Raw genomic sequence first — 27956 nt, forward strand, 5'->3', positions numbered from 1 at the left:
GGACTGAATGTATCTGGAATAGCCTTCCAGGCAAATTCAAAGCTGTCATGTTGTGCTGGGGAAAGAATACTCATTTCAATCCAAGAGGTGATCTGAATGCTGTTCAGCTGCAGATAGGGGCTGCAGAGGGACAGAGTTTGGTCTGTGCAGGTGGCATCTCATGAGATCTTCAGAGCTTAGCACCTAACATCTGTGACATCCTGCTGAGAAGATCATACTGCATATTTCAAAGGTCTATGTTCAATCAAATTTGCAAGGGTTGGCAAGAAGTTTATCCTTGTTTGTAAAGGATTTGATATCCCTTTTATAGTTCAATTTCTTGCTTCAGTATCCCTAAATCTACCTCCCACAATATACAATATTAGAGTAGAGTGGAAAGTTTGGGATGTTTTTCCACCACTTGTAACACCAGTCAAGAGAGGAATGTTATAATAATATGCACAGAAAATGTCTTAACATTTTCAATTTTTTCTAAAAATGAAGCTTTGTATGTCAGAAACAGTTTTCCTGTCTTTGATTTTTGTGGTTATCATTAACAGCATCATACTTATTGCAAATTCCCTGTCACACCTGTTGCTGTCCTGGTAGTTCTTTGATTTTGAGATGCTGCAAAATGGCTCAACAGATCAAAGTAATCTGTTGGAATAGCAGGAGTAGTAAAGGAGGTTGTTACTTTTACAGAGTAAAGAGTGGGGAGCAGCAATGTTTAACCAGTGGATTGCTGTACTTCAAGTCAGCTATCTGACTGCTTTCCCAGAAGAGCAGATACAGTGCCTTTAAACTGATTCTCAGTTACAGCTGTTTTAAATGTTTTTCATTTTCTTCTGAGTACACATTGTGTTTTGTGATTCCTCATTTTGTCTCATCCAGAAGTCCCCCCCCCCCCGAAAGCTGTGTCATACAGATGAAGAATAGATGAACATTGTAAGAAAAGACTAGTGTATGTGACAGAGTTCTGAGTTTGACTGTATGCTTTCCTCCTGATAAACTATTGTGATTTAAAAAATCAAAGGACACCATATCAGTTTCATACCCACTGACAGTCTGTGGAGAAATCTTCTGTCAGGCAGGTTGCTTGTTTCACACCCCTGAGCTGCCTTAAGAACTATGTGAAGGCAGACTTGAATCTGAAGCCTGTATGAGCTGATTCAATTTTGTGACAGACTTTTCCCATGACCTCAGTAACAGTTATAGAAGTATTAAATTGATTTTTCAGATGTTGAACCAAAAATGAACAAGAGCAACCTATATTTTTCAGGTGGAATTTGGAATTTGAAATTGTAGGATGACAGAAAACAAACTTGGATGTTAAGATACCAACTTTATATTTTTACTGTAACACCAGAATTTGTATTTTCATACAAGTGATGCATGGTCTTTAATATGGAAATCATCTCAGTTGGTAATTGTCAATACAATGTAATCCATGTCAGAGCTTCAATATGACTGGGTATAGTATTCAAAGGCTATCTTTATCCCACTTTCTTTGTTCTCTCTGCAGTCTTGAAAGTAATCATTGCCTCTTTTTGAGAGTTTATTTACTTTTTGAATGTTTAAGAGGGAACAAACCACCACACTTTTTTTTATTGCTGTACCACCTTGAAAGGTATTTTGGTATAGATCCTTGTGTTGCTTTGTTTTATGGAATTTAATAACTACTAAAAACTCAAGAGTGGAAGTTGTGTGACTTGGGTGAAGCTGTCCAAACCTTGTGTTACACTATTTCAATGTGTGTCACACAAACAGTCTTTTTATGTATTCAAGTGAATACAGAGTATTTCTATATTCAAGTGAATACAGAGTATTTCTGTATTCAAGTGAACTGGAAAAAATACTGGACTATAGGAAGAAACTGAGTTCTTTCAAAGAGACAATAAGGTGAAAACCTTTAAGTCTAAATGAACATTCAGCTAAACTCTGTTACAATAAAGTCAACAGATTAACACACAAGTGAAAAGTATTATTAAACCCTATGAAGTCTTGGAAAAATGAGAGCTCTATAAGAACAAACAGGTTCAAATTTCATGTCTGCCAGCATGAACAAGCAGGAGGAGCCTGGCTAAGGGCAGGCTTTGAATTTCCTACCTGGCTAAAATTAGATGTGTACATGGAAGTGGTAATAGCATTGCTTTGTGAAGAATTGCTTGTAGTCTTTATGTTTACATAATAAGCAGAGGGCTTAATTAAATTATACTCTGTATGTGTGTCTTGTCTAAACTGGGAAGGTCTGACTCGAGCTGGATGGGTACTTTAAAGAAAGATTTAAAAGGTAACTTAAGAATTAAATATAAGGTGGTGGAATTAAGTTCTTCATTGCCTCTAACTTGGGCAACATTAAGCCCAAGTGAAGAATGGCATTTACAGTGTCTTCTTTATGAGGCAATTTCTGTTTGTGTTCAAAGTCCTCTTAAAATGGATGTGGGAACAAATGTTCTGCCTGTGCTCTGTGTTTTATTTACTAATACCTCTGGAAAAAAAATATCACATTTTCCATTTCCTAGACACACAGAGATGATTGTAAAGTGGTCATAGTACTTCCATCCTGCATTTTGTGCTAGTACACAGGAGTAATAAAGTTTAAAAGAAAACATGGAGTAAACACAGAAGTTTTATGAAAAAAAAAAAAAAAAAAAAAGAGGTTTATGAAAAAGAGAAAAAGTTGTGCCATAGCTGTGAGTGGGGAAGAAAGAGGGGAGCAAAGAGGAGAAATAATTTTTAGCTATCAGTGAAGGTAAAGGTATTAAAACATGTTAGTCGGAAGAGTGAAAGGTTTGAGGGGAAAATTAGGAGATGAAAAACATTAGACGAACAGCCTAGTGATATGTGAGTTAAAGAATACTGAAGCTTGCAAAGGTTCTGTATTCAGAAACAGTGCTGTATTTCAGAAAAAGTGCTGTATTCAGAAAGGAGTCTTCAGTAAGAATTTTCTGAGCCTTAGTTTTGTGCTATTTTTGGAAGGAAATAGATAAAAGTTGATTGTGTTTGCATATGAAATCGTATCCCTTAGGAAAGAAGGGACCTGAATTTATTACTTATCCACTCCCTTTTCCTTTTTTATGTACAGTTGGATTTAAAATAGAATTGATCTTAAAAGACCTAGATAAAACATGAATGACACAGGGCCTTCCATAGTTCTCATTGTGTTCCCATGTAAGTACATAGCGTGGCTTCCATACTTGGCTGTCATATATAACAGTCTAAAGTTTTAAGCATGCTCAGTCATGCAGGGTTAGAAGAGCTGTGAAGATTATTAGAAGTGCTTTTTCTCAAGAACAATTCTAAAAAAAAGCAATCTCAAAGCCAACAAAACATGATCATTTTCAAATGGCAAAGTAGAGTGAAAAAAATTAAAAATATATATATTCTATTAGAGTTGACTGAATGGCTCCTATTTATTTTCTTTTTATACATTTTTCCATTGGCCACAGCTGGCAAGATAATTTTTATTTTTTTTTTCTGGACTTGTCAATTAATTTTTGCATCCTATGGGAAGACGGTTTTAAAAAGTGCAAAGTGGATTCTGAGCAAACTGTGAAATCCTTTATATTTTCTCCTAATTACTCTAAAAATGCAGTTAAAAACTTAAGGGGAAAATCACAACTACACACAGCTTTCATTAGAATCTTTCATTCTGGTGAACCAGCCTGAAGTTTGGAGCCTAATGGAAAGGCTAGCTTTCTGAGAGGTGTCTGTTGCTCTGAAGACGTCAACAGAACAAAACAATAGTTATTAAAGTAAATGTCAACTAGTCTCTTCCCCTTTAAAGATGCTTAACTAGGATAGGTTTTAGGCTTTTTTTTTCTTTCTTTTTTTTTTTTTTTCAAATATGGAATTAAGGACTTGATATTCCCTTTCATATTGTGCAGGGCCCTGTTTAGCCCCTTTTTATTCTGGGAGGTTACCTGACAGAAACTGTTTGTGTTGCTGACTGTATTGTGTACCATACAGACCCATGGCATTTAGAGAAATATTTGCTATCTTTGCTGTTTCCAGATATAAACGAGGTACCAGGAGTTCCTGAATCCATTTAACTTCAACGTCTTTCAAACAGCATTGTCAATGCTGACAGGAAAGGGAGCTCTCATGCCTAAGAAGTTAAAACTGTTAGTGGCAGGATTATGCAGTGAATGTAAAGTCAGTGCAGTACCACGCTTCTAACAAAAAAACGCATGCAGTTGTTTTGCCATGTTTGTATGCAAGACTGAGAGTAAGCACTGATTACATAGCCTGTAAATTCTTCTTCTATTTCCAAATCATCAATCAATATACTTGGCAATCTTAAATCAATATGCTTCCCCCCCAAAAAAAAATGAATGGACTTGAGTAGTTATCGTGAAATGGTAATGCGCTATAAAGACCCATCATGGAAATACGTAAGTTAAATTTCCATTCTCCACTTTTCCGCAGTCCATCATGAGGAATACCCTATTCAACCTCAGGTGAGTGAAGTCTTGGAACACTATTTTACAGATGAAACACTCATTTTATTCTATGAAACTCCTCAGTAGTTATAAGGTGGTTACTGGGTCAACCGACAAATGTTACGGCAGCTCTTCACCAAAATTTCAGTAGACATTAATACATATTCTTATATCAGTTCATCTTTCTGAGTACCAGTTTGTGTACAAGGTGTGCAATACACAAAATACCTGATTTGACTGTTTTTCACTAGGTAGCCATAGTACTCCCTCTGCTTGACCATGAGAGGTCATAACTGCTCAAAACACTTGTGAAATGGCTTCTTTCTTGTTTCTATCTTGGTGTCTCTATGTAGGCTCACAATTATGTAATGCTCTTGTTGAAACCACATCTAAGCAAATTGAATGTTATGCCCTCTAACTGTCCATGCAGCTGTCACTTCGCTATTTGAATCTGGAGACCAAGTGTTATATGAAGTTGTCTACTGACTTCCTGCATGTATTGTTGTCTGCAGCTATATCCTGGCTTTCTAGGAACTGTCTCTTCCAAATTTAATTTTGAACATCTCTACTTTTAGGTAGAAAAAGACTTAAACTTTTGAAAGCCTTGGATGTAGAAGCTAAGACCTCTGCAGCAGATGTCTAAGTTTCCTCTGCCAAATCTGTAAGTTCCTAGGGTTGACTCTGCTTAAGTTAGAACTGCTTTACCATTGCTTTATTTATTTATTTATTTATTTATTGTATCTTTAGAACTCAACAACCTGCTCTGTGCAGAACTTGCAAAACTGCTCCACCTTCCAGGGATATCATGATGTGCAATGTGCTGGTTCCCTTTGACAGCTATGTTTGTGTGAGCATGTAGCAGCTGTGATGCTTTCATCAACATTTGCTGTAGTTTGGAAATTCCAGGCATAATCACCATCTGGCTGTGCAAGCTACCCTTGGTAAGTTGGACAATTCCTCTGTAGCTCAGTCACTGGATACATGCAAACAGATCTATGCTTTAGAAAGCCCTGGGGTTACTGTAAAAACATTAAGTAGGTTATGTCCAAGGCAGTCTTCTCTGACATTAGCTGAAGTACATGTTTGTTTGATTTTTAAAACAAGTGGTCTTGTTATCTTTTTGTTTGGCATATTGGTGCTTTACTGAAGTAGTAAAATAGGAAAAGAAAAAAAAAAAAAGTTTAGCATGAATGCAGTTCTGTTCTGAAAAGTCCTCATCAAAAAGGTAACTTGGATGCATTCAGCAAATTTACTCAGAGATGTCTATTATAATAATAAGAGAATAGCGAAGACATCCTGTGGTCAGACTGAAGGTTTTTGGGCTTTTAACATCAGAGTAAGCTACAGATGCTGTGCAGCTATTCTGTATAATGCTTTGTCTGCTGTTTAAACATATTTATCAAAAACTCACTGCATGGGTAACTGGAATGTTTCTAATGTAAATCAGTTGATAGATGTTCTCATTAACAAAAAGCTGCAGGGCATGTCATTATCATCATCTTCTTTCTCCTTTCCGGTGTTACCAAGTGGTTTGGTTTGCTGTGCAGTTATATACATTCGGGAGAGAGAAGGGTTCTGCTCAGCAATTCCTTTTATCAGTTCATGTTCCCAATGATTTGCCCCTCCTTCCTTTTCCTTTTGATTGTGCAGCAGAATTCTAATTAAATTACATTTAGAACGGTAGATCTAGACAATTTGTTTGGTAGAGAACTGTGTTAAAAGATGGTGTCCTTGAATACAGTGGTGATAGATTTATTTTGTCTCCTGGTGTTATTCAAATTGGAATACATGGCTATAAGGCTAGATCTGGTTTCTTAATGATGCTGAAGCTAGCTAGCTGAGTGCTGAAGGAAGAAATTTTTGTGAATGTTTGCTCAAATTTCAAGCAGCCAACTTTGTTGCTGTGGGTTTGGTCAGACCTTTTTTGAAATAAACACAGACTTGCTTTATTTATCCCTTATATCTGCATTTGTAAGAATGGCCGTACTTTTTAAGGATGCATGTACTGCCATGCATACAAAATAGGTTCTTTATTTGTTGTTGACTGTTCTTCTAAATAACGTTTAAACCAACTAAGCCAGAAAACACAAGAGTTTTCCTATAATGCATCTCCAGTAATGATTGTTGCATTACTCTTAATATGTTAAGCCCTACCTACCCATATATCCCTCTACAATGAATAAAGGCAGAAGAACTCTATGTTCACTGCAGAGAAAGCCTGCATGGAAATGGATTCCAAGTGACCACTTCACAAGGACTCAAAGATGTTGTCCAGATTACTTTGGGCACAGGTGGCTCAAAAAATAATAGCTAGAGATGGTCTGTATCTTACCACTAAGGCAATGTGTCCCCTTGACATTTTGGGGATAGAGGGAGTTTGGCAGATTGAGAAGTTTGTGAACAATTGAGTGGGAGGAAAGGTTAAAATATCACTTTCTGGAATACTCCTTATCAAGATTAGAAAAGACATGATTTTTTTTCAGAGGATTAGAACAACCCAGCTTTCTGCTAAATTCATTTTTCTTCCCTTCAGAATGTCAAGTCTCAATTACTTCTTTGACTTGAAGAGGAGTTATGATAAAGCATAAAGGTTTTAGAATAGTTTAGTTTTGTTTTGTTTTGTTTTGTTTTGTTTGGGTGTATCTTGAAACACACAAAACGTCCTGGAGTTTTTTTAGATATTTTTTAAATTTCTAAGCTGATCATTAGTAATGATTTGTATCCCAGACTAATGAATTCCCCTTTGATAAGCTATTTGAAAAAGTTTTTGAAGTTTTCTAACCAAAAAGGAAAAATGCATAAAAATATTAAAACTGTTGTCCTTTCTAAATTGAAATCCAAGATCATATAGTCCAATGACTTCTGCTAGCTCTTGCTTCTGTAGTTTTTCTCTGGTTCCTGTCATGTCTTATTTCAGTTATTCAATCACAGTTTTGTTACTTAAACTTAGCAGTAAGACCTAATTCCATGTTTTTGCAAAGTTCTAGTTTCATAGTCTTGAGTCAAATAAGCTCTGTTTATATTAAGTTTATGTGGTAATGTTTTAAATTTTTGTCTTCCACAGGTCAATATCCTTTAAACACATAATTTCCTCTCAAGTAGTGACATCCATAAGGATTGCAGAAAGTTATTTATTTATTTTTTAAATCTAATTGCGCAGAAAAAAAGCAGCTTTAGCTTTTTTTTTTTTTTTCCTTTAAAGACATTAGGTCAAGATTCCTAAAATGGGAAATTCTGACTTTTTTAAAACAGTGTAAATGCACAGGAAATAAGATATACATGAGAGAAACTGTATATTTAAAACAACAACAATAAATAACAATAAGAATTTACCTGTCATTGTTTTACTGTACTTCTTGCCCTGAGATATACCAGTCAAGTCAGCCTGTAGTAGGTACAAGTAACTTGGATAAGAATCTCCAAAACCTTGGACTAAAACACTATTTCAAAATTGCTGATAATGCTAAAGTAGAAAGAGAACAAGCTCTGGAAAAAGGTGCAGGGTTTCTTCTACCGGATTTATGTTTTGTATTATATTTAGAAACTTACCTCTGCAAATCATAGGAATCTCTTCACTTCTTTAAAAACATAAAGGTGGTTTTGATGACTTAAAGGAAAAGAATGAACTATTAACTTTACAAGTTAAAGTTCCAAACAATTAAAACCTCTAATTCATTGTATTATTTAAAAACATTTTATTTATAAAACATTTGAAATAATTTTCTAAGCTTTGAATCCATAGTAGTGCAATAAATATTTTTAGCCCTGCAGAGCCATTCTTAACAAGAGGTTTATCATTGTCATGTTTCAGACATTATATAATGCTTTCAGCTACATCTTTTCCTGTAGAATTGCTATGCAAATTACTTTTTCATATCACAAATGTTGCAGTTTTCAGAAATGACAAGGGCCATATTTTTTAAATATATGAGTTTACCATTTCATACTGCACAAAATGGTAAAGCATGTTGGTTTATTTACTTCTGTATGGTGCTTGCTGTAGATGGCTAATCCCACACCAAGTCAAAAGTGTTAGAAAAGAATACATCCCTGCATCAAAGTATGTGCTATGAAATGGTTATAAATACAGAAAGTGTAAAGAAGGTCAGGCAGAAAGCACTGATCCTGAAAGAATACAAAAAGAAATCTGTTTTCAAGTTTTCTCTTGTTTGCCCCATTCACTCAGCAGTGATGCATCTCCTCTGGAAAGCTGAAGTATGTATTACTTCAGTGTTCTAATAAAAGATAGATTTCAAATACTTGCTATCTTTTGACATGCCATATGAGAGAGGACAGTTTATCCTTATTGCCTGTCTGGGATGTATCACCTGTTTTGTAGTCATATTAACTGATTTAAAAAATTTTTTTTTTTTACAAGCCATTCAAAATCTGTCTTGCAAGTGATGATCAGATCATAAATGTACCAGTATGAAGCATACAAATGAAGTATTTTGAGTTTCAGATATGAGATATGAAATAAAATAGTTTTTCCTGATCACTAAAGAAGATTAAATCCCTTGAAAACACACTTCCTCTATTCTCCCTACAATGTTTTGCTGATACAAGCCATCGCAGGCAGGAAGCAATGAACTCTCAAAACTGGTTGCTTATTGTTACTGATCAGAAACCACTCTGTCTTGCTTATGTTATAGAAAATTACAGTAATATTAATACACTTGCATTTTTACAGTATGGATTTCTAACCTAGGCATGCCAACAAGTCTGAATAACAACTTTTAACCTAACCCTCTCCAATTCTAACAGTAGTGCACAGGAAAAGAAAGTGGTGTCATGAGTGAAAGACCCATATTTTGTCAATTTACTGATTAGAAGCTCTCCAACTCAGCAAGATTGAGAATCACTGATTCAGATCACTGATGATTTGGATGAGTTGGTGTCAGAAGCAGTCACCATTTTATCCAAATCACTGCAAAGATGGAGAATTGAATGCATTAAAAGTTAAAATGTTTTGGATATAAGACAGGTCTCAGTCTTTCTGTGCAGTCATTCTTGAGTTGGTTGAGTATTTTTGGAAAATAAACTTTTGATGACATTGAGAGATGAAGTAATCGTGAAAGAAATTGTGCAGTATCTTGTGATAGAATATTTTTTTTTTCTCTGCCGGTTGAGCTGAGCTTCTTTAATATATATATTTTTTTCACTTAATATAGAAGAAAGGGGTCCTAGAGGCTACTTCTCATGACCCCTGCTTTGCCTTCTCATGACACCAAGTACTCGAGAATAAATTCACAAAAGAACTTGGGAACTAAACAATTTTACAGTATCTGCTATATTGTGGATTACATTTACCATAATTGTAAGTGAGGTACTGCACACCCTGTGTAATACTTTTCATCAGAATGGGATGAATGAGTGTAAACACTCAGGTTGGAGGACAATCAATGACAAATCTTGTGGAAACAAATACATCTTAAATTCTACTTCTTTCTGTAATGTAGTGCCCTTCCCTAGTCTTGAGGTAGTGCTGGTATTCCCTTGGGAATCAGAGCCTAAATCTTGTCCTGGAATTGACATATGAAGTTTGCTTGTTTTCACATTTTCAGAAGGATGTACATACTCACTTGGCAATGCTGCCACTTGGGCTGTTTTTATGAAATATTTTAAGCCTTAATCATCTTGATTATGAGGAATGCATACCTTCTTATTATCCTCCCCTGCCTAAGAATGGAATAAATCTATTATTGTTACTCCTACAATTCATTTAACCTCAAAGAACAGGTGAGAACACCTTCACTTCTTTCTGCTGAAATCATCATCTGGAGGGCCTGGGAAGATTCCCCTAGGTCTAGCAGAGTGGTCAGGCTTGGCTGAACCTTGCTCAAATCAGTCTTTTTTTCATTCTTCATGTAAAGCTCTCAAGAAGCTAAACATAGCAAATGTTGAAAGAAGCTTGTAAATCAGTATTTCTTGTGACATATAATTTGCAAGGTTATACTGCTCTATTTTATATGGCCTGTAAGTAGAGGAAAACAGCCTCAGGCCTTATGCCATGATTAGTTTAATGAAGATATAAAACAAAATGTTAATGAAGAGTTCTCGAGGAAAAGGAAAATAACAGGGTGCCCTGCACTCCCATTTGTTGCATCACTGCCCAAAATGAGGGCTGCTTTTCCTTATCTGTTGTAAAGAGTGAATTATTTAGGGTATGTAATTTCTTTCTGGGATAAATGGGGGCATAGCACACTGATGGCTCTCTGAGGTAGTCATATGCAACTGAGAGCAAGAAATACTTGGAACTGTGCTGGACTTTCTAACTTGGTATAACATCTAAAGGTAGTAGTACAGTCTTACAAACAGACCAGGATGTTAGAACAGGAAACTGAAAAGCTTTAAAATTTACATTTAAAGTGCAATCATATGTTTTTAACTTTCATTCCATTATTGTAACTGATTTATAAACACGTTTCCATCAATCCATTATTCTTGTCTCAAGGTAAAGCTAATTCTAAGTAATCACACATACTCTTTGGAAAAAGCTAAATCCATTATGTCAGTCTGTATTAGGCAGCTATTTGAGTGTTTATTTGAGTGAGTAGTATGCTCCTAAAAAGGCTGTAGGGCAGCTAGCTGCTCTGCTGCAGAAGCCTTGTCATGTGTGAGCATGACACTCTTGTCATTAGCAAAAGTCTTGTTGGCTAGCAGAAGAATAATGTGAAAAGGGACCAAAACTTTGATTCTCTAGAAGCTGCTAGCATGTCATCATCAGTGTGCAAACATATTCAAAGGTTTTTAAGGTCATTGGCCTGGATGAAAAAATGTGAAAAGGATCATGACTTTGAAGTCTAGTGATTACAGCACTCATGAGAAAGTGCTCAAATCTTGCTTGACTGACTACTTAGTATATTAGCCAAGGACTGTTTAATGTATAAAATTTAACTTAAAATTTATTGGAGCAAGGACTGCAACTCAGCTCCCTGGTGAATATCCTATCAGAAGACTAGGTAGTCAAGATCACTCATGTCTCTCTGCCCCTCTCAGTCCATTGAATCATTAATTGTTCTCTGCAAAGTCAAGTAGCTTTAGGTCTCTGCCTCCCACCACAGGATATGGTCTGAGTGCAGCTTTTGTTTTAATGCCTCTAATTCCTTTTTTTGGCAGGCCACAGATTTATTGTGTGGAGAGTCATTAACCCACACAATAGCCTAAATTCTGGAGTTCAGCACTTCACAGGAAAGTCAGGGCTGGGTCTGGGGTGGGGATGTTGACTCCCTGGAGCTGAAGTGAGAATTAAGGTCAATGGCTAAGTACCCACAGGCTGTGGGTGTCCTCAGAGTTAGGCAGTGGTGGAGTTCCAAGTGTGACTCTAAAAGTGGGTCTTCCCAAAGTACCTAAATGCTAGAGTAAAGGGTACTAGGCTGGACTTCAAGTCTGAGCATTTTTTTCTGAATGAACTCATGGTGCTCAAAACAGGATAAAAACCCCTAATATTAGAACATGCAAAATTTGCTGCTAACATCAGTAGCAGCTGCTTTGTCTCCCACTTTAATCCCTGTGAAACCAATAACAACATTTCACTGAATTACATATGATAGGGTAGGTACAAAAGGAGCACATCCTTGCAGACACACTACATAATTGCTCTGAACTATGGCTCAGCAGTTCCCCATGACTGGTGTGTGTCCCACTAAGGAGTCACTACTAGCTTGTCTACATGGCAATTCAGGTCCCTGACAGTACCCTTTTAACTTTTATTGCCATTGTTGCTATTAATATTTTATATCAGTTTAAATACTAATTCCATAAATGCCTGGCATAATCCAGAAATGAAATTATAGTATTTGAATTGTATAAGGACCTGAGTTCCATGGATTAGGAAAGACTGACTTAGGAATCTTAGGAAAGATTTTGTAGCTTCTGCCTGAATTCATGGCAAGTCCTTTCCTTTTTACAGCTGGTGCCAGTGCTACTTTGCAGAAAGCATTTTGGCCTCCAGCAGCCAAAGTCTTGCTTTCCATTTGTGCCGGGGCCCTGCGATTGCAGCAGTGTGCAACTGTCACTGTGAGAAACAAAGAACAAAGAGTCACATTTGCCTTCTGAGTGCGAGCTGGCAACTAACTTTGTTTGGCTCATGAGTATGTTGTTATAAATGAGGTCTCAACTCAATCTGAATTTTGTGATATTTATAAAACAAATATTTCTAAAAGGTATAAAAGACAAGTAAACAGCGCTGGGTGTGTGGGGAGTCTACGATCCACCAACACGCACACACAAACATCAAACATTCTAAATATACAGAACATTGCTTTACATACTAAACGCAACTATGCCTACACATATGTACAATCAGGAAAGGTAACAAACAATCCTCCAAGTTCCATGACTTAACAGTCTCCATTTTCCATTCCTTTTGAACAATATGTCTCGCTTTAAGTTGTCAAGCAACTCAGTCTTCAGGCCTTATGTATCCCGTTCTTCCCGCATCGAAGAAAAGCATATCCATCTCCTTTTCAAGGCCAATAGGCCTGGGTCAAAAGGCACGTTCAGGTCAACAGGGGGCGTAACAGCAAAAGCCTTCGATGGCTGTAGCAGCAGAGGGGCCCATGGCGATGGCGTAGCAGTCGGATCAGTAAAGGAGCCTGCAGCTCCCTCACTATCTGGCAAACCACACGTTTCTGACTGTGGTCCCACATGGCTCTTTAAGGCCTCAGAGACTGCTCGCCAGGTGCCGAGCAATCCCACTGCAACCTTGTCATTTTTAGTTGCAGAGTCCCACACCTTGACCTCAGTTTGGTCCCATATTTCAGGCTCATAAACTGTCCAATTGTTAATAAGGAGAATAAGCTGTAAGGTTACCAGGACAGTCTTTGTTCCTAAGGACCTATGATTCCCCATAATGCTCAGCTGCTTACCAGCGAGAGGCAGTTGTGTGCACTGGTCCGCTTCTCTCAGCTCGAGCTTCTCTCCAGCTTCAGTGCGCCTGTTTCCAGCGCCTTTCTGTACGAGCTTCTCTGAGCAGTTTGCTGAGTTTGGCCGAACCTATCTTCATGAGGCGATCAATGTGCCTGTTCCCGTCCTGGTCTCCATTCTGCCAGCCTGTTCCTCTTCACTTCTTTTTCCTGCTTCTTTATTCATGTAACTTCATCGTGTTGCCTTTTTCTTTTTTTATCTTGAGGGCAGGCTCCCCTTTTATACCCTTCTCCCCACAGCAGTTCCTTTCAAAACAACTTTTCATTGGTCAAACAACTTTGAATGTAACAACAACAGCAAACACCCAGAAACATCCATGCCTTAAAGGCTGGATGAGAGAACCACCTGTAGAACAAGAAACTGGAGACTGCATGGAGTCTCCTGAATCACCCTTCTTTGTTCCCTCTAAACTCTTTTATATTCCTGATGGCCTCGGCGTTAAGAGTCTAATGTTATCTCAACCATGGGGCTTTCCAACCCCCATGGCCACATTCCCAAATCTCCCCCTTCTTTATTAATATCAACCATTTTCTCAACACGACTTACTACTCCATATATAACAATGTGAGACAGGAAGAGAGCCAGCTCTGAGTTTAGGTGGTTCTAGCAGGGCACAGAGAGACAGCTGCTATTAAGAAATGAACAAAGGTGAGTTCTATTATTTATTTTTTTTTAATATACTTTGGCTAATTGGATTTTTTTTTCTCCATTAGGCACTTACAGATAAGATAGCTAGTTTGATAGATGGCATAGGGTTTATTTGCTCAACTTGCCTTGGTGATGAAAGAGAGTCAAAAGAACAGTTTGAGGTATATAAAAACAAGCAAAAAAAAAAAACAGGAAATTGCTAGAATTATGTTACCCAAATCTGGAGTTACTATAACAGTTAGGCTGATAGGTAGACTTACTAGGCAGCCCATCTTAGAATCCTTTTTTGCTTTCTGCTTCACTCACTTATCCTGGGGATTTTACTTTTTAATGGAATAGTCACTAGTCACACGTGCCTTATTCTCTTATAATGACAGCATACAATAAACCAGTTATTTCACAGATTGCAAGGTTCCCTCTGTAACCAGATTTAGTTAAAGACATAAAATAAAGATGTTATGATAGTTAAATGATGTAATAATTTGGATGAAATAGTACCCAACCTTCCATAATAACTATCCAAGTTCCTTCCGTGTAGTTACAGAGCATCTATCTTAAAGTGACCACTTAGATTTTCTGTGAATGAAAGTCTTTCATCCATATGCCCTTCATTTCTAAAGTCCAGGACTGGATCCAGGCTGATTACAAACTTGGGCTCCCATCCCATGAACCACTTAATTGCCCCCTTAACTTGGAGACATGAATAAACTCATCAGAGAGGTACACCGAATCAGGGATTATAGCAAAACAAGGCAAACTATGTATGCCATACATAGAGACATTTAAATCTGGATTAAAGCCATAAGGCATTGTCTGTCTGTAATTTTGTACTGCCTAAGCAGGTGTCTTTCACCTGCGCTCTTAAATTTAAGTTTCCAGCACAAAGGACTAAGTAATGGGAAATACTCTTACAGTTTTCTGGCGTAGGTGCCAAAGCTAATACAATGCCAACTCAGATTTGGAGCTTTTAAGAGCTAATCCTGTTTTAGCTTGTCTCATCAGCAGCAGAAGTGGGTGAAATGCTCTTTTCTATTGCTCCTTTACTACTTTTGTGGCTGCAGGATATCACTTGTAGTGCTCTGTGCCTGACATAATTTTCATGTAGTTTATGTCTTTTCTCACCTACTTCTCAAACACAGAATTAGGGGCAAAAGTCTCTTCCTTTGGTAGGATCTGGATGATTTGCCTCTATTTTTTATGTATAAAACGTTTTGCTCTGGTTTGAAGAAGGCAGGAGAAACGGGTATTGAACATAAGAGAGCTTTTCAGTAATCATCACAGCTTCATGGCAGTTTTTAGTGCTTGGGGGCAGATACATTCAGCAGTTTTGTATAGAATCACAGAGTGGTTTGAGTTGGAAGGGACCATAAAGATCACCAAATTCTACCACCTTGCCATGGGCAGGAACACTTTCCACCAGACCAAGTTGCTGGTCTTCCTGTGATGTGAGGCTTACTCTGATGATAGAAACCTCTGTGGCATTACATGTTGGCAGCACTGTCAGCTGAGGCTTGAGCCCCAGAGCTCTCCAGTGTTCCAGGCTCAGCCCAGAGCTTGTTAGGCTCAAAATACAGTTTACAGGCAAGGTCACATTCCTTCTATACAGAAAATTCTCAACAATAGTAATAATACATTTAGAATAGTAATGCACACACCTGTTCTTAGTTTCTATCTCTTTCTGTTGGGTTTTGCTCACCCTCCTATTCCTTCTCTGGGAACACGTAGCTGGAGAGGCTAACAACACAGTCATCAGCATCTGGAATCCCTCATGGGTAGGAATATGAATTTGAGGTAGTTGATGTCTTCCAGCCATGAGATCCATGTAAAATCATGTTCACATTTGCTAACATGCTTTTACACCTTTCCCCTTAATCACTCTGCAGTCCCATGTTACACCCAGATTTGCTATATATAACCTATGGCTTTTATGACACTGAATACTGTTTCTTTGTTCTTAGTTTTGCCTTGCTCCAGGTCTATGTTTCTTTATCTGATCACAAACAAGTTGTTTATAGCCATGGGGTCTCCACCACCAAGCCCATGCCCCATCTCTTTTCATCCCCTGCCTGTACACCTCTGGGTTACATCCTTTCCTTCCTCTTCTCAGGGCCTTTGCTGTCATATCTGTACTTCTATGCGCTACATCATTACAGTAGAGTCACTATCTCTTTCCACATAGAATAACTGCTTGTTCCTACTATCTCTATAAAAATATGGTTGTACCATGCAAAGAAAAAAAAAAAAAAAAGGCACAACACATTAGCTTTAGGCAGCCAATCAATTAGAGGAATTGCTGTCAGCTAAAACCAAGTAAAGTCAACTTGCAGTAGGTCAAGACAAGTTCAGACAGAGCAAGTCTGACAAACCACCGGCTTCCCAAATGTAGTGCAAAGCTTGTAATCTGTTACTACCAATGGCAGCATTATATAACAGGTCTACATAATTATAAGCTTGACTCCCATTATTGTATAATACAGTCATGAGAAAAATACCTGAAGTCCATACCATAGCATTTTGTCATCCTCAGTCCAAAGTCCCTGTGCCTTTACCTCTGAGTGAAGGGTGCACGATTTGTGCCAAAACTGATGATAGAAGGAAATACATTTTTAAAGTAAAAGTTTATAAAGATTTTGTTGCTGATCACACATGAATACATCTAGCGTAATATAGTTAAAAGGAATGTTTAATTTGTTTGTATTCCAAATATGGCACTACACCTTCAGAGCATGCACAGGGTGTCTGTCACTTTACATACAAAAGTATGTGATCTGTAAGTTTATCCTCTGATTAAGGAGACATTGGGGAGGCAAGGACAATATTAAGGAGGCATTGGGGAGGCAAGGACAATCCCCAGACAAGGACTGTATATTTCGAAGCAAGACACTGGAACTCATGATAAAGAAGCGGCAGACGGACAAAGAAACAAATGTAAGGACTATAAATCTTGAAACTGGACATTGGAATTCATGATAAAGATACAACAAATGGAAGAATTAGCAACAACCAGCTCTTGCAATTAAGAAACATGCCAACTCAGCAGATTCCTGACCAAAGGTAAAAAGTACACTGTGAGGAAGACTTGGGGTCTTCCTCCCAAAGACCACTGCCCACGTCCTGAAGACCCCTGCCCACAATTCTTGGGAGGCTCTATGCAGGTGCAAGTTGCCAACAGGCTAATTAGCATGAGAAGCGAGGGAAGGCGGGGATAGGTAGTGAATATGTATAGGCGCTTGTAGAATATTGATAGATTGATTGTATAAATTCAAGACTGCTTTCCGCTTTGGGTATTCACTATAGGTGGAGAGATCCTCCGTGCATCCAGTGCTGCAGTAAAGAATATACCACTTAAAGGAATTTAGGCTTCGATCGTTGAATCACCTCTATTATTTATTTAGTGAAATAGAAGCAGTGTTTGTGTGTTTCCATTATATAAGTAATAAACAAGTCCCATGATAGTTTCTGAAATTCCAGTGTTGTTTTTTTTTTTTCAAATCATAGCTAAATAGAAACAAAAGTTAAGGGCGTGTTCAGCATCCAACAGATACAAGATAATTTGGGGGATAATTAAATTGTTTCCCTTTCATAATTTCAAAATACTTGGTTTGATTTGACTCTCTTCTAGTCATACATGGTTTTAGTTTTAAAATTAAAGATTAATTTGGCTTGAAATGAACATCAAGGTTGCTTTATGCTTTCAAGCATCAAATACAATGAAAATGTGATGTCAGGAGGTTAAGTCAAAATCAAACAGGATTCATAGGGTATACTTTCAGCAATGTAGAGAATTTCTGATCTATTATTTGAAAACACTCAATAATAAACTGTGTTTATAATCAAGACATCGTCTTCTTTGAAAAATCACCTGTCCTGTTGCAGATGCACCCAAGAAGCTCATCAGCTGGGATTAACAGCATCAGCTGTACCTTTCAGCATAGATGTTACCTGATCCAAATTCAATCAGTTGTACAGGAGGTACCCTTCAAAGGTAAAATAATCATAAAGTGTGAATTGCAGTGAGCTGTAGGTGTAGTATTCTGCACCATGTCAGGTTTGAGTCGTTGCTGAGCTGACTAGGCTAGTAGCATTGATTTTGTCAGAGATACGCAAATGTAAGAGTGGAAAATGCAACAGTCCAATGCTTCAGTTGAATAAATTTGAAATTTAATAACTTCTTCAATATCTGGACTCCTTACAAAATGAGCAGTATGAAAAAGGACAACAAAGGGATAATTGTTCTCAGTTGGACTTTTAATACTGTTAGCTTATAAAGTATTTTTTCTTTGAGTAAAATTTCAAAGAAAATTTAACTGCTTGACTTAAACCAAGTTCTGACTATTATATTATACACTGCAATGCTGTAAGAACAACCATTTTGATAGCATGCCAAGCAGTTGAAGCTTTCATTAATTCTAATAGTTTGTCAGCCCTATTTCTCGTAAGGAAAAAACAAACAAACAAACAAAAAAACCAACAAACAAACAAAAAACAAACACACACACACACACACAAAAAACACCTTTATTAAGCAATACTGACTAAGAAATCTCCACAAAGTCTTAAGCTCTTATTTTTAAAGATGATATGTTTCTTTTCATATATGTTATTATAAAGTATAACAAAAAGGTTTAAAATAAATCATCTAGTTAATTTGTTACACTTACTGGATTTCATATCCTCAGTGTAATGTTAATATTTTCATCAGCCAGAACTATTGGAGTTTTATGTTTGAATCAACTTTGGTATTAAGGCAGGTCATTAGAAACACAAAGGGAAATTGCTCCTCTTGACTAAGTGTACAGCAGGAGGATTTTATAAAGGAGGATTATAAGGAAAAAGTAAAAGAAGGTAAGTTGTTAAGAGCTAAAAGCAAGTGATCCTGATTAAAATTTCTGTTCTAAAGTGGAGGATTTAGTTATTAAGATTACGTCCATATTTTTACCCAGAAGGAGAAGTAGGATGTATCATTTAGACATTTCCCATTATGTTTTTTTTATTATTATTATTATTTTTCCAACAATCTTACCTCCTTACTTGTTCTCATACATTGGTTGTTCTCTTTTTTACCCTATTTAGGAAGTCATCTGCAAAAGTCATTATACCATAGCTTTAGGTATTTTTCCCTTTTTCATAGCACATAATTAGCCATATTCTCAGAGATAATACGTCAGTCTTTAGCTTTATTGTCAATAAATTCTGGCTAATGTGGTCACAGATTCACATTTCTCAATTCACCAGAACTCCTATGTACATGCTGAAATTTGTGCATTTTCCTACACTTGTTACCGGGATTGTTCTGCCATATAGTTACATATTTCTTCAAAGACCTGGCAGAAATTCCACATCCTTCATATTTGCAAGAGATATCTGTAGAAGAAGGGGTATGTAGCAGTGATCTCCCAGAGCAGCACCTACTCTACATTTGGTTTATGAGCTGGTGTTGTGGTGACACAGCACCTGGGAAATGCCCTTTAACCACACAAGTCTGGAACTGGAGTAGTGCAAGGCAATTTTATACAACTCTGATGCATGTTAAATATTGACTAAGAAAACTTGAGATTTGGCCTGGTGTTGATCCTAAAGTTGAGATGTCTGCCCGTATTGAGCGTAATGCTCATCTGTTATTTGTTTTAGTCTGTATTTCTTTGTCCCACAATTTGTTATTAATTCTGCAGTGGATGATCACTGCTGTTTCCTTTCTAAAAAGTTTGTATTTTTATCATTTGATGGTACCCAGGTCTGGTGGCTGCTCATTTTATTTTATGTCTGTCCTGGGGCTCTTTATCCCTACATTTTCAAAGAAGAAAAAAAAGACCCCAAACCCTGAGAAATGAACAGATTGACAGGCACTGCTGTTGTTGTCTGCCATTTTCAAACAGCACGGCAGGATAACATTATTAGAATCAGTTCAACTGAAGCGATTGTGCATCACCATCAGTCATTTCTCAACCTCTCCATTTTATTTCTTCTCTTGTTTTATCAAAGGCTGGCAGATGATTGCAACTCTGCAATCTTCTCCCAGTATGCTCTTGCAAAATAGCTTGACATGTTCACTCTTCTGCCTTTTCTTTTTCATTTTGTCCTGGAGTCTGCAGGTTTTTGTCTTGTCTCTTTTACTGCTTTTTGAGGGTTCTAATTTTCTGTAGTTTTTGCCTTTCCATTCCTCTTGCACTTCAAGTGTAAGGAATAGGTGCTTCTTATTAATACTGCAGGAGTTAGGACCTGCAGTATTAATAAGGACCTGCTTAACAACAGCAACAACAAAAAGTATATATATAAAAAAAAAAAAATCACCTAGTATATTTTATGTACTGTACACTTATGTGGAAGAAAGGGCGAAGAAGGAAAATGTAGACCTGTTGCTAAATGCTGCAGGTGACTTGGACACAAATAAGGCTGATGTACCAGATGTCTTCTTGTGTCTTCGGCAACAAGGTCTCCCAAGCCTCTGTGCTTGCTTGCAAGCACAGGCTGGGTTCAGAGAGGAGAGGAACCACAAGTGATAGGTGAGGATCAAGTCAGGGATTACTTGCAAATTTGACTCACTGTAGTGGGTTTACGTGGCAAAGTTTTGGTAGCAGGGAGCCATAGGGGTGGTTTCTGTGAGAAAGATCTAGAAGCTGCCCCATGTTTGGGAAGGGCCCCATTGTTTTCCAGAGCTGAGCCAATAAGCGATGTTGTTTTGCGCCTCTGTGAGAGCATATTTAAGACAGGGAAAAAACGCTGTGCCAGACAGCAGCCGGGAGAGTCAAGGGAGTGAGAAAACAGCCTTGCAGGTGCTAAGGTCAGTGTAGAGGGAGGGGGAGAGGTGCTCCAGGCGCCGGAGCAGAAGTCCCCTGCGGCCTGTGGTGAGGACCATGGTGAAGCAGGATGTCCCCCTGCAGCCCATGGAGTACCACGGTGGAGCAGGGTTCCATGCTGCCGCCCGTGGAGGAGACCACGGTGGAGCAGATGGCTCTGCACCGATGGAGGCTGCCGCCTGTGGAAGACCCCTGCCGGAGCAGATTCCAGGCCGGACCTGTAGCCCGTGGAGAGGAGCCCACGCAGGAGCAGGTGACCTGGCAGGAGCTGCTGCCCGTAGGGGAGCCAGGTTGGAGCAGTTTTCTCCTGAGGGATGGACCCTGTGGTACGGACCCATATCTGGAGCAGCTCTGGAAAAGCTGCTGCCTGTGGGAAGCCCACGCTGGATCAGTTCATCAGGGACTGCATCCCGTGGGTGGGACCCCACAGCACAGGGGACGAGAGTGACCGAGAAGGAGCAGCAGAGAAGAAGTGCTGTAGACTGACCATAACCCCCATTCCCCCGTTCCCCTGCGCCACTCGGGGGGAGGAGGTGGAAGAGGGTGGATGGAGGGAAGGTGCTTTTGTTTTTTTTTCCTTTGTTTTCTCACTTCTCTAGCTTGTTAGTTGTAGGCAATAAATCTTACTATCTCCTTATGCCGAGTCTGTTTTGCCCGTTACAATAATTATTGCATGATTTTCTCGTCCTTATCTCAATCCTTGAGCCCTTTTCACATATTTTCTCCCCATTCCTCTTTGAGGAGGGGGAGTGAGAGAGCGGCTGTGGTGGAGCTCAGCTGCCCACTCGAGCGGAACCACGACACTCACACATGTCCTTGAGACCCAATGGACTCCATCTGTGGTGCTAAGAGAGCTGGCCAACATCCTTGCAAGGCTGCTCTATCACCTTTGAACTGGAGAAGAGCAAATGTCACACCTATTTGCAAAAAAAAATATAAAATGATCATCCCATGCAGCTGCAGGCTGGTTGCCTCACTTCAGTCCCTAGGAAAATCATGGTGCTTCTGAAGCCCATTTCTGCACATAGGCTTGAGAAGATATATCAAAATAGACACCCTGGATTTACTGAAGAGTAAGTCATGCCTGAGCAACCTTGTGTTCTTCTGTGATCAAACAATGAGATTCTTCTCTTGTAGCTAAAAAGCATAATTTCTGATTTAAAATTGCTGTTGCCATCCTTAAACCTATTATTCGACTGGCAGCATTCTTGGACAGTCCCATTTCACCTGGGCTGTATTTTAACCAACTTCACTGTAAATAGGCCAACATGATTCCTGTCTCTCAGGATTACTACATTGTTGTTTTAAAGGAACTTTGCTCTTATGCATGTTATGCAGGGACATGGTCTAATAAGCAGCAGTTCCTGATGTAGTTCACTGGAGCCTTAAAAAACATGTACTTTAAATCTGCTTAAACATTCAGAAATTCTTTTTCATGCTCCTGCTGCTCTTACATAACACTGAATGTCTGGTTTAGCAAACATGGGAAGAAAGGGGGCAGGGAAGAATCTAAGATGTGCTGAAGAAGGCTCCGTTGTTTTGATTAGGTGTAACCATAGGGATTCAAAATCAGACAGTGGAAAAGAAAATATTAGTACTACCTTTGCTCTGAGATAGAGGTCTGTATTTATTACTTCAGTTTATAACCAGCTCAGACACTTCTGCAGGGCTTTAAAACTATGAACAGAATAGAACAGAAGCTGGAAAGCAGTGAGAATTACTGATCACTTCAAGGTACTCTCTCATTTACAGCTGTGGATGATGGTCCCACGGTAAATAAACTAGATCTGCAGTTCCTGAGCCTGCCATCTCTCCCCTTTCTGATCAGTGTGCAAGTGTTTTTAGGTAAAGGTTAGCAAGACTAAAAGGGCTGAACAAAACTGATGCTAATGCTGAACTATGCTTTGAATATTGACAGCAAAAAGACTGAGGGAGTCTTTGGTACTATGACAGCTGCTTGCTTGGAAGACTGAAAGTGAGCAAGAGGGTTAGTATGCCTTTTAATCACACAGCTATAGTAACCCAACTGATTAATGAAGATTTTCTTCCACTTAAATCAGAATTAATTGGGGTGAATGGAATGGCTGTAGATCACACTGCCATCTGGTGTCAGAAGACTGAGAAACAGGAAAAATAAAGTTTTCTGAAGATGCTTTTCAACACGAGACAGCATGATATTTGGATATAGAGTGAGCCTTTCTAACTACATAAGATATCTATCTAACTACATAAGATATCCCCCTGTACTCAGCTCTGGTGAGGCCGCACCTCGAGTAATGTGTTCAGTTTTGGGCCCCTCGCTACAAAAAGGGCATCGAGGTGCTTGAGCGAGTCCAGAGAAGGGTGACGAAGCTGGTGAGGGGTCTGGAGAACAAGTGCTACGAGGAGCAGCTGAGGGAACTGGGCTTGTTCAGCCTGGAGAAAAGGAAGCTCAGGGGCGACCTTATTGCTCTCTACAGGCACCTTAAAGGAGGCTGTAGCGAGGTGGGGGTTGGTCTATTCTCCCACGTGCCTGGTGACAGGACGAGGGGGAATGGGCTAAAGTTGCGCCAGAGGTGTTTTAGGTTGGATATTATGAAGAACTTCTTTACTGAGAGGGTTTTGAGGCATTGGAATAGGCTGCCCAGGGAAGTGGTGGAGTCACCATCTCTGGAGGACTTTAAAAGACATTTAGATGTTGAACTTAGCAATATGGTTTAGTGGAGGACTGTTAGTGTTAGGTCAGAGGTTGGACTCAATGATCTTGATGTCTCTTCCAACCTAGAAATTCTGTGATTCTGTGATTCTGTGATATTATAGGACTTATGAATACTCCCAAAATTGTATATGCTCTTTATCTATATCATATTTAGATATGTTGCACTGTTGTGCCAAAATTTGTAATGGATTTCAGGATACTGTACAATTCAGAAATTAGTAGAGATCCTTCTATCATATAATGTGACTCAACAGTTCTTGAAACACTAGAGATTGATAACCACAAATTATTATACCTTATGCAATAAAGAGTATGTTGACATTTCAAAAGTATTTTTTTAAGGTAAAAATAGTTTCTTCTGCAGTGATATTCACTAACAGCAATATAAAAGACAAGGGTTTAATAGTTGGTTTTCTTTTTAATGCAGCTTTTTTCTTTTATCATAGGGTTGGGGCCCTAATTACCTTTTAATTTACATTAATGAGTCATTCCTATAACACACTTGGAAAACACATAGCTTGAAAGTAAAATGCTGCTACATCTGACTCAATATAATGATTCACCTGTCTCTCCCACACTTGTTTCATTCCTGGTACATTACTGAACATACTGCTGTATCATATACAAGGTGTAAGCAGAACATATCTAAAAGTATCTACTTGTGCATAGGTTACCTAAAAGTGGATATGTTGCTGTTCATGTTATAATACCTTGTGCATACATACCTATTTGTATTAAAATATCATTCTGCGGCCCCAGAGTTCATTCCATTGGCTGCAGACTATAAGGGTGCAGATAGCGCCTCTGAAGATTTCTAGTCTGGGGGTGAGGAAAGGAGGTGGAAAATATCTTTATGTGTAGGCACTGATGGTTATGCAGCCATTTTGTTCCTGCTCTGAGACAAGCTGATGCAAGCTGTTTTTAGTCTGATGTTTTGCAACAAAGACATGTGGTGTGCTGAGCCCCAGATCATGAGCTGTAGCAGTATGGCTGAACAGCTTCCAGCCGTCTCTGAGCATAAGCAGAGCAGATGCACAAACACTTGCAGCTGTCCACCTAGACACTGCCTCACAGATGAGTTCTATATAGTTTTTGTAGCTGCAGTGATATTGTAGGCTGATATCATCAAAGAATATGTGGTTTTAGCAGTTTATTTTACTGTTAAAAAATAAACCAACTTCAGCAAAACTCCAAAACTTCATGGTTTGTAAGAGAACAACAGTCCAAGATTGAGGAGGTTATCTCTTTAGCATGCACTAGAGTAATGGCTGTACAGCATACAATATTACTGAATCCTGTCATGTCTGTGTGCTTAGGTGAGAGGAAAGGAGATGAAGGGCTGGACCAACTGAGAGCTTTCAGTAATAAAGAGATACTGAAAAGGAAGGGAATAAACTGCTCTTCTCACCCTCTGGGAAAACTACTGATGGACTTAAGATGCAGCCAAAGAGATTCATGTTAATAATTTTTTTTTTTTTTTTTTTTTTTGGTAAGGGTAGACAAGCTATGTAACAGATTGGCTAGGGAGTTGAGAATCCCTTTCTTTTAGAGGTTGTTATAGAGATGTTAGACAAATATCTCAAGAGCACATTTGAGATATAGTTGATCCTGCATCGGAGCAGAAGAAATGTACTGACTAGATGAGCTGACTTCTTTCATCCCAAATCTTCCAGGCTTTTGTGATTCATAGATCTAAAAGAAAGCAGATAGAACAGTCTAAGTAAAGATTTACAGCCTGTGCCAATCTTATCTTATGAATCATACTTTTCTGGGAGAGTTCTAAAGATCCATTTATGATGGTAGAGTTACTGTGAATGAACTGAGATGCTCAGTCTGTATTATATAGATTCTCATCATTCTGATCACCATCTGTGCACCTTCAAAAACCTTGACACATGCTCTCTAGCATTGTCAGTCTTGGCTTCTTTTCACCTTCCTGTTGCTGCAAATGGTGGGAAAAAAAAATGGAGAGACAGAGAAAAAAAAACAACGGGGGGGGGGGGGGTGGAGGAAGGGGGAGAGTTGTATGAAACTATGTTTTATGAGGAACAAAAGGAAAACATTCAAACATGGTCAAAGATACACCTAGTTAGAAAATTTGTCATAAAGCAAGATTTCAGTATAAAACACTTCTTGGACAGGACTTAAGTTTATTTCATAGGTCCAAGTAGCTTTTAGTATCTGTTTTCTGCCTGCTTCTTCAGCATAAATCAGGTCAGAAACTCTCGTGTTCTCATGTTGTGTACCTTGAAATAAGGTTACCTGTGCTTCAGGCCTGTCAGTCTTATGACAAGAAGCCCTGACATGAATAATCCAGAATTCAGTGCTTTCAGTCCCTTTCATGGACCCAGCAATCAATCTAGAAATAAAATGCATGTTTGAAACAGACTTCAAAATGCATTTAAACTGTGATGTTAGAAATTCCGATGTCTTGTGGCTTTTAGAGCTTGTCAGTCCAGATAGGTATCAAATGAGTCAGGGTCTGGGCCTTCTTTACAGGGTAATAAAAATAAAAAAAAAAAATGAAGCTGGAAACCTAAGTCAGACTTAAGTTCTTTCATGGGTCTTAGTAAAAATGTCTAGCTCATCTGAAAAAGAAGGGGGAAGAGGAGGTCTAAGAAGCATTTTGCGTAGGCATCTTGTCCATTCCAGCCTCAGTGAAAGTTTGAGCAGACACTGATATCTATCTGCTTATCACAGAATCACAGAATTTCTAGGTTGGAAGAGACCTCAAGATCATCGAGTCCAACCTCTGACCTAACGCTAACAGTCCCCACTAAACCATATCCCTAAGCTCTACATCTAAATGTCTTTTGAAGACTTCCAGGGATGGTGACTCCACCACTTCACTGGGCAGCCTGTTCCAATGTCTAACAACCCTTTTGGTAAAGAAGTTCTTCCTAAGATCCAACCTAAAACTCCCCTGGCACAACTTTAGCCCATTCCCCCTCGTCCTGTCACCAGGCACGTGGGAGAACAGACCAAAATGTCTGTTCTCCCATGGGAAGATCCTTTGGGATCTAGGACCCAATGAGAAGGTCATAATGATAAGGACCTAATGATAAGGTCCTAGATCCCAAAGTTAGAGTTTTAAATGAAATTTCTTCAAAACATCCATCTATCCTTCTATATTCTTCTTTCATTCTGTGCTTTTGTTTCTTTGTTTTGTTTTTCCTTTTCAAATACTTAGGCTGTTCTGTTTTTGTGGTAGGAGGGACTTCCACAATAAACAAATCTGAAAGGAGCCTGGTAACAGCTAGAGGGAAGTGAAACAAAAGAAAAAATAAATGAACAACATATTTTCTCCATAATTTCCATAATGTAGTCTAAATGTATTTGCAAACAAAACAGCAAAAAACAAAGCAACGGTGGGGTAGATATTTAGAGTCTGTAAATTAGCCTGGCTTTGTTGAAGTCAGCATGGTGACATCATTTTACAATGGCAAAGAAAGTCAGCTCTCAGCTGGAGGTTTCCTAGTGTTCTTCCATTTCCTACCTATAAAGCATATCCTTCAGGTTTGGATAATTTGTCTTCTGGAGGTATGAATAACTGCTCTTCTTCCTACAGAAGGTAGGAAGAAAAAGTGTTTTGTTAAAAAGTGTTTTGTTTATGAAATGGAAATTTCATATGGACCATTTATGGACCCTTATGAAAAGAAGCTTTATTTACACTGTTATGTGTTACATTTGAATTACCAAAGCAGGGAAGGGCACTTTTTTTTTTTTTTTTTTTTTTTTTTCCTAGTGATTATATTCGCTTTAATATATGCACAGCTTTTCACAGATTTTCTTGCTTATCAAACACCCTTTAGAGAATCCTTTCTTTCCCAAGTTGTATATTTGTGTGTTCACTTTACCATGGATTGATGTCTGAAGAGATTTCCCTGCCACAGTGTGCATGAATTACAGCTCTGAGCGCCTTGAAGGGCTTTTAATATATAAGACACCTGAGCAAGGTCACACCAAAAGGCAACCAGAGAGCAGGGAATTCAGCTTGCATCGTCATCAGGCCGATTCACTGTGATATGCACAGAACCACCTTTATGCTCTGTAGCTGTGTCATGTTTTTCAAGTTGTGCTGGAAGGCAGAGGCATGCTGAATGACTTGCCCTCATTCTTAGTTTTATTTATACTGCCAAGCACTGTATGTAAATAACTTCTTTCTTTTTACAGCAGTATCTTTAATCCTTCTCAATTTTTTATGCCATTTACATCTAGTCAAACTGTTGAATTCTATAAATATTTTTTCATATCTGGCTTATTGATTGGAAGCTTTATTTTCAAATCATCTTTCTTTATGTTGTAAATATATACATCACTAAACTTATTCTTGTAAATTGCTTATTATTTGTAATATCCAGGTCAGTGGAATTGATTAGTATGGCATGAAAGTTTCAAAAGACCTATCATTTTCTGTATTACTTTTGTAGTAACATTTAAGTGCAGAATAATTTTGTGGTGTTT

General features: G+C 38.4%; 1 protein-coding gene across 23 annotated transcripts in view; it reads left to right on the forward strand.

The window, feature by feature from the left end:
- The window catches only part of LOC311431343 (uncharacterized protein), a 358114-nt gene that overhangs the window by 55113 nt on the left and 275045 nt on the right, over positions 1-27956 (forward strand). The window contains exons 2-4 of one of the 23 annotated variants that reach the window (XM_084508765.1): positions 5001-5082; positions 5169-5362; positions 7486-8003. The exons of 20 other annotated variants lie outside the window; for them this stretch is intronic. The gene's annotated coding sequence lies outside the window, so the exon portion shown is untranslated. Of the gene's footprint in view, positions 1-4996; positions 5083-5168; positions 5363-7485; positions 8004-27956 lie in introns of those variants that run through there. 2 more of the 23 variants (XR_014689363.1, XM_084508766.1) reach the window with 2 other exon arrangements.

This window comes from Aythya ferina, assembly GCF_964211825.1.
Source record: "Aythya ferina genome assembly, chromosome: 2".
Taxonomy (NCBI): Eukaryota; Metazoa; Chordata; class Aves; order Anseriformes; family Anatidae; genus Aythya; species Aythya ferina.